The sequence below is a fragment of the Schistocerca americana genome, chromosome 1, assembly GCF_021461395.2.
Source record: "Schistocerca americana isolate TAMUIC-IGC-003095 chromosome 1, iqSchAmer2.1, whole genome shotgun sequence".
Taxonomy (NCBI): Eukaryota; Metazoa; Arthropoda; class Insecta; order Orthoptera; family Acrididae; genus Schistocerca; species Schistocerca americana.
In genome coordinates this window covers 115,961,353-115,969,573 of record NC_060119.1, presented here as the reverse complement: position 1 = coordinate 115,969,573, position 8,221 = coordinate 115,961,353, and the positions used below count along the sequence as shown (strand labels likewise).

Genomic DNA, 8,221 nt, shown 5'->3' with positions numbered 1-8,221 from the left:
CTGTATATTTTTCTTGTCAGCAGCTTGGATGCCAGAGATATTAAGCTGCTGTGCGATAATTCCCGCACTTCTTGGGTCTTCGTATCTCCGGAACTGTATGTATGATGTTTTTCCGAAAGTCTGATGGTATGTCGCCAGACTTATACATTCTACACACCAACGTGAATACTCGTTTTGTTGCCCATTCTCTCGACGATTTTATAAATACCAATGGAATGTATTTCTCTGTGCTGCGTTATTTGATCTTCTGTCGGCCAAAACTCTTTTGAGTTCACCCTCTAGACTGTATCCCCTACCTCCTCCCCGTCGATTCTTGTTTGTTCTTCTATCTCGTCATCAAATAGACCCTCAATGTACTCTTTCCAGCTAACCGCTCTTTCCTATACAAGTGGAACTCTCATTGCACTCTTAAAGTTATCGCTCTTGCTTTTAATTTCATCAAAGGTTGTTTTGACTTTCCTGCAAATTGAAACAGTCCTTCCGACGATCATTTCTTTTTATCTTCATGTTTTTCATGTATTTATTGTGCCTTAGTTTCCGTGCACTTCCTACTTATTTCATTCCTAAGTGATTATTTATTTCATTCCTAAGTGACTATTACTTCCGTATTCCTGGATTTCCCTGAACGTTTTTGTGGTTCCTTCTTTCGTCGATCAAGTGAAGTATTTCTCCTGTTATCCATGGTTCCTTCGCAGTTAACCCCATGGAATCTATGTTTTCCTCTCCAACTTCTGTGATTTCCGTTTCTAACAATATACGTTTCGCTTGAAATTAACTGCCTACTAAGCTATTCAATATCGCAGGCTCTATAGTCTCAGAGTATTCAAGCGTATCCCTTCATTCGTCAGTACTTTCTGTGTAAAAAGCAGCCACACACCATCCAACGAACGTGAGTACACGAATAGCTAAGGAACAGCTAATTACACACCAAAATAACTGGTTTCCACAACACTACCACAACCCCAAGTATATACTGCTGACATACGAAGTTCACTTTTTAGTATTTGTTTACTAACAGGCGATCACATGGTTGCAGATGACACGATGTTCGCTAAGTAAAAAGATGGCAACAGAAAAAAGAGCACAGAAAATATGTCACAAACGGAGCCAGTAATAGCTTAAAACATGCTGTAGCATACAATAAATAAGGTAGTATAAAAGTATCAATATAAAACTATATTTCAAAAGACGATTTGTAAAAATGTAATAATGTTTGTGTTTGTACCACCATACCATTTTCTGCATGTTTTAGATTAAAAAACGCCACTGATGATGGTGATATTTGTCTCCGAAACTAGTTTGTGATAATAAAGCAATTAAAAAAAACACGGTGTTTTGCATCAAGGCGGACTCAGTTTGTGATATTACTGTTGTTCTTCCGTACCCCACTTCTTTGCACATTACTCTTCCTGACTAGTCTCTTAAATTTCTGCCCACGCTTAATCACAAAATTGTCAACAGAATTTATGTTTGTTCCTGGGTCCACCTTACAGTCCAGCATCTGATTTCGGAATCTCTGTCTCACCATGATGTAATCTAATTGTGCTCTTTCCGTATCTCGTGGCATTTTCCGAGCATACCTTCTCGTCTTGCGATTATCGAACCGAGTATTCGCAATTAGTACCTGAAATTTATTTCAGAACTCAATTAGTCATTCTCCTCTCTCATTCCTAATAACAATTTCTCCTCTTCCACTTTTTCCTCTACAATCGCAATGCAGTCTCCTATGACTATTTGATTTTCACATTGATTTTTGCGTACCGAATGGTCATTTCAGTATCCTCTTATACTTCTTTTCTTTTTCTGCTTGCGACGTCGGTATGTATACCTAAAATATTGTTGTCGCTGCTTGTTTGGTGTTGATTCTTATGAGAACAACCCTGTCACTGAACTGTTTACAGTAACTCAGTGCCCTACCTTTCTATTCATAATGAATCATCCTACCGTTATGCTCTTTTTTTCTGGTGGAGATATTAACCTATACGCGCTGATCTGAAAGCTTTGTCTTCTTTCAGTTTTCCTTCGTTGACCACCCACTATATCTAGATTGAGCCTTATCATTTCCCTTTTCATATTTTCTAGCTTTCCTATCACGTTTAAACTTCTAGCATTCCACGCCTCGTGCCATAGAACGTTATCCGTACGTTGGTTGCAACTTTTTGTCATAGTGACCTCCCCCTTGGCAGCATCCTCCCGGAAATCCGACTAGGGGACTAGTCCGTAATGGAGAGATCCTCATGACACTTCTTAAGTCACAGGCCATATATACTTTGCATACACATTATGTTTCTTTAATGCAGCAGTTGGGCAACGGCCTTGCCTCAGTGGATACACCGGTTCCCGTGAGATCACCGAAGTTGAGCGCTGTCGGGCGTGGCCGGCACTTGGATGGGTGACCATCAAGGCCGCCATGCGCTGTTGCCATTTTTCGGGGTGCGCTCAGCCTCGTGATGTCAGTTGAGGAGCTACTCGAGCGAATAGTCACAGAAAACCATCATAACGACCAGGACAGCGGTGTGCTGACCACACGCCCCTCCTATCCGCATCCTCAACTGATGACGACACGGCGGTCGGTGGGTCCCGATTGGCCACTTGTGACCTGACGACGGGATGCTGCTAACGCAGTAGTTCCCAATGCCTTCTGCATCCTCATGCTGTTGACTGCTGCTGATTTTTCTGCCTTTCATGGGCAGTTTCCCAATCGAATAGGAAGAGAGTGCCCTGAACCTCTGTCTGTTCCTCCGCCCTCTTTGACAAGGCCGTTGCCAGAATGAGGGTGACCTCACGCCGTAAGTTTTCGGCCGCCATTGGTGATGATTTTTATTCCTTAATTTTGGTATTAGGAAGAGTCCACATGCTACACACGCGCTAAATCGAGCAGATACCGGCCACTGATGATTAGACCCCAAAGTAGGTAGGCATGCAGCGCTGATAGGACACATCTTGCCATCTTGTAAACCGCGAGTGTCGTGACCACACTCTTCCTGAAGATGCTGACGAAACGGTGACACTTGATGATCACGAATGTCGAAGCAAACATCCTGAATTACTTTCACAGTTAACTGCATCAATGAGACCAAGTGTTGGTGCGACAAACACCCCGAAACGTCGCAGAACCACCTAAGGCCTGAACTACACTCTCGGAACAGTGTGGTGCTCTTCGGGCAGTCGGTGCACAGCGGCGCTTTGCATCACTTGAAAAGTGGCAGAATAGCGACTCGTCGCAACACGCTACACGCTTCCAGTCAGCTATTATGCAGTTTCTATGTCTGGCCTATTGAAGACGGGCAGCTTTGCAGCTTTATGTGCTGCTTTGAGCAATAGTGTTAGGTTACGTAGCCGACGTCAAATGTCGATTGCATTGTATCGTATTTTAAGGACTATAAGACGCACTTTTTCCTTTGAAAAAATTGACTCCAAAATTCAGGTGCCTCTTATGCCCGAAAATAATGTCCAATGTTTCATTTAAAATACCTGGTCTTAAAAACGGCCATATATTCGATGTCATGGGAAATGTATCAGTATCAACACTGGATTCAACTAGCAGCATTAATGGTTCAAAATTGTTCAAATGGCTCTTAAGCACTATGGGACTTAACATCTGAGGTCATCAGTCCCACAGACTTAGAACTACTTATACCTAACTAACCTAAGGACATCACACAGATGTATGCACGAGGCAGGATTCGAACCTGCGACCGTAGCAGCAGCGCGGTTCCAGACTGAAGCGCTTAGAACCGCTCGGCCACAGCTGCCGGCTAGCAGCATTAGGGCACCGACGCGATGAACATGAGTTACGGGGATTCAGACGCTTGATAATACTATCTCCCTCGCGCTCTGCCGACACATATCCAGAACACTGTCTAGCTTATAATACATTATTGCAGTCTACGGTGCCAGTGAACTTGAATTGAAAGTGATTTATGCTATCGGTAACAGTACAACATTTTTATTAGCATCCAGTTTCGTAATGGAAAAAAGTAAAAGGTACTTATACGATGCGGATTATCAACTGAAAGTGATAGCATATGCAGAAAAACATGAAAACAGAGCAGCTGAGCGGCATTTCGGCCTTCCACCACCAGAAAAAAGTCATTTGCGATTGCCGGGCAAGTAAAGGAGAACTGAAAAAAATGAGGAATACTAAATGTGCAAATAGAGTATTGAATGGAAAATGGCCAAAACTAGTAGATGACGTGAAACTTCCTGGCGGATTAAAACTGTGTGAGGGACCAAGACCCGAACTCAGGACCTTTGCCTTTCGCGGGCAAGTGCTCTACCAACTGAGCTACCCAAGCACGACTCACGCCCCGTCCTCACAGCTTTACTTCTGCCAGTACCTTGTCTCCTACCTTCCAAACTTTACAGAAGCTCTCCTGTTCTCATTCTGGAAACATCCCCCAGGCTGTGGCTAAGCCATGTCTGCGCAACATCCTTTCATTCAGGAGTGCTAGTTCTGCAAGGTTCGCAGGAGAGCTTCTGTAAAGTTTGGAAGGTAGGAGACGAGGTACTTGCAGAAGTAAGGCTGTGAGGACAGGGCGTGAGTCGTGCTTGGGTAGCTCAGTTGGCAGAGCACTTGCCCGCGAAAGGCAAAGGTCCCGAATTCGAATCTCGGTCCGGCACACAGTTTTAATCTGCCAGGAAGTTTCATATCAGCGCATACTCCGCTGCACAGTGAAAATCTCACTGCCGGCCGGTGTGGCCTTCCGGTTCTAGGCGCTTCAGTCTGGAACCGCGTGACCGCTACGGTCGCACGTTCGAATCCTGCCTCGGGCATGGATGTGTGTGATGTCCTTAGGTTAGTTAGGTTTAGGTAGTTCCAAGTTCTAGGGGACTGATGATCACAGATGTTAAGTCCCATAGCGCTCAGAGCCATTTGAACCATTTGAAAATCTCATTCTAGTAGATGACGTGTTTAAATGGATTCAAGGACACCGTCAGAATGGCACTGGAATCAATACAAAAATTATTCAAATACACGCTCGAAAGCTAGCGCTACAGTGGAACTTAACAGACTTTAAGGGTAAAATGGCTTAGTGCTACAGATTCATGAAGCATTATGGACTTTGTTTGCGTACCAAAACAAAAATATCTCAGAAAATGCACCAAGAGTATGAAGAGGAAATATTATCTTTCCATCGATTTTTTATTCAGCATCGAAAGAAAACCAGTGTGGAACTAAACCAAGTATTGAATATGGACGAAAGTCCTCTGACATTTGATGTACCGTGTAACAGAACTGTTGCCATGAAAGGTGCTAAAACTGTAATTTAAAAAACGAGCGGGCATGAAAAAATTGGCTTCACTGTTGTCCTCTCGTCCTGACGGTACTAAACTTAATCCACTGATCGTTTTCAAGCACAAAACAATGCCAAAACCTTATGAAATACCGCCAGGTGTTGTTCACGTACATCACAAGGGGTGGGTGGTCGAAGCTGGTGTGGCATGATGGACTAACAGATTGTGGGGGAGAACGAAAGGTGATTTATTGCAGAAGAGTTCTCTTCTCGTGCTGGATCAGTTTAGCAACCATTTTAAAAATTCTGTGAAAGAAAAACTGAGACAGAGAAATACAGAGCTTGCTGGTATTCCGAGAGAACTTAATTCACCATTGCAACCTCTTGATGCCTCGATAAATTAACCGTTTAAACTGTGTATGAGAGAGGAAAGGAACAAATGGATGATGGATGAAACTCAACATGAACTCACACCGAAGGGAGCTTTAAATCGACCTACAATCAAACAAGTACGTCAGTGCATAAAACAGTCGTGGTGTAGAGTGAGAGAAGACATTATTGTTAAAACTTCAACAACTGCGGCATAAGAAACCCTCTCGATGGCAGGGAATACCATCTTATATATGAAAAGGACAACCATGACGACGGGGGAAAAGAAGAAGAAGAATATGGTGATGGTGATGATGATGATGAAGAAGAAAAAGAAGAAAGCACATATGACGATTTTCAGTAATTTTATAACTCAATTAGGTTTTAAAAACTAAGAATATTTTCAATCTGTCTTTGCAGTCTCATAATAAAAATGATAAAAATGTAACCTCTTAACAAATTGTTTAAAAATTAAGGGGCTTCTTATAGTCCATAGCGTCTTATAGTTCATCAAATACTGACAGCAGCAATTAATGTCGAGTTTCAAACCGATTGTGTTCGGCAAGGTGTAAGACTAGTCATTGGTCTCTGTCGGTTAGGATCTTTTTCAAGTCCACTGTTCTTACTCCCTGTTACATGCTTGTGAGTGGTACACTATGCTTTGTGGGCACGTTGGACAGTCTGCGATGATACAGCAACAAATCGAGAAACTCCATTCATGATGTCGCTAGGTGGTCGTCGAATAACGATAGATCCCATCTGGCATTCTGTCGCGACTCCACGTCGACTCATGTTACTGAACAGAAATTGGTAATATTTTGTCCTGGTGGGTTTATTTCCGCAACCAACTAAGACTCGGACCGACGAACTGCGACCCGCGATATCGTTATGTGGGACTCGTAAACCCATGTTTCTTTTTGATATGACGCATTGAAAGAAACAATTAGAAATCTTCTGTGCTTACTAGCTGCAGCGCTTGGTGTTGCCCGGGTCACATAAAGTAATTGGCCCTGTGCCATCTTCATATACGTAGCGAATGCAAGCCGCATAGAAAACTACGATCGCTTTAAGAAAGGCATATTTGAATCACAGGGTGTCAATGGAATGCGACGAATGTATACGGCCTCACCTGTGTGAGAATTTGATTTGTTGCACCAACTGTTGTTACATTTTGCGACAAGCATCTCATTGTGTTTTGGGAGATTTCGTCTTTCATTGTTTCAGCGGTTTTGACTGTTTCTGATGTGTTGGTAAATGTGCCAACACCTTGTAGATAGAGGCGGCCTAAATGCACGCTATCTAACGCAGACGGGCGTGACTTCTGGAACAGGATAAGTAGTGAATTCTAATAAGAAAAGTATGCAGCTCCTCGAATACTTATCTTTATTCGATCCTTGTGTTACATCGCTCTTGATAATACGAATAAGACTATCTTCAGATACGGTTAATGGCGCCTTGCTAGGTCGTAGTCATGGACATAGCTGAAGGCTATTCCAACTGTCTCTCGGCAAATGAGAGAAAGGCTTCGTCAGTGTAGTCGCTAGCAAAGTCGTCGTACAACTGGGGCGAGTGCTATTCCGTATCTCGAGACCTGCCTTGTGGTGGCGCTCGGTCTGCGATCACACAGTGGCGACACGCGGGTCCGACATGTACTAAATGGACCGCGGCCGATTTAAACTACCACCTAGCAAGTGTGGTGTCTGGCGGTGACACCACAGTTTCAACCACGGTTGTCTTTGAGCACGACACGAAGTGTTCGAACAGCTTACGCCAAAGTTCGGGAAATCTTGGGTTCTGTTCGATCTTTGGATCGGCCTGAGATCTAGTGACTTCTGTTGGTACTATGTCAATGACCTGCCTTAGCGTTTGCATGCCACTGTGGACTTTAATAAGAAAACCAACTGTGAAACATGGACTAACATGTCTTCTAGGACATATGACATGTGTAAAAATGGCAACTAATCAATAAATAAGAGTTTGCAACTATGTTTATGTCAAGATCTCGAACTTTCGCTTGTTCCGCGATCTCAAAAATGGCTCTGAGCACTATGGGACTTAACTGCTGTGGTCATCAGTCGCCTAGAACTTAGAACTAATTAAACGTAACTAACCTAAGGACATCACACACATCCATGCCCGAGGCAGGTCGCTCGGCTCCAGACTGAAGCGCCCAGAACCGCTTGCTACTCCGGCCGGCGTCCCGCGATCTAGTGAAGTCTGTTGGTACTATTGCCGCTGCAATTTATTCTCGGAGTAGGTATTACAGTTAGTTTACCACGGTATCTTTCTTGGTGGAATCATTTGTATTTCTGTGTTCTTGATGGCTGCGAGACATGGACCATGGAAGATAGTAACAAGAGCCAAATTGATGCTTTCGAGACGTGGTGTAGGCGCAACATGTTACGCGTACCACGAACAGAAAAAAGAACCAAAGCTTCCATTATAGAAGAGCTTCGCATCACAAGAAGTTCATTTTCGTGTGTCAGCCAAAAATACTTCCAGTTCCTTGAGGACATTTTGAAAAGAGAAGGGAATAATTTAGAAAAGACCAAGGCAAAATCGAAGGCAAGGAAGAGCAACAAGTAGATGGTCGGATCAACCGGTATACATTACCG

General features: G+C 43.4%; 1 pseudogene; it reads left to right on the top strand.

Annotated features, from left to right (window-relative positions):
• The first annotated feature begins 2,306 nt into the window (after positions 1-2,306).
• Positions 2,307-2,424, top strand: LOC124556601 (annotated as a pseudogene).
• The last annotated feature ends 5,797 nt before the right edge of the window (positions 2,425-8,221 follow it).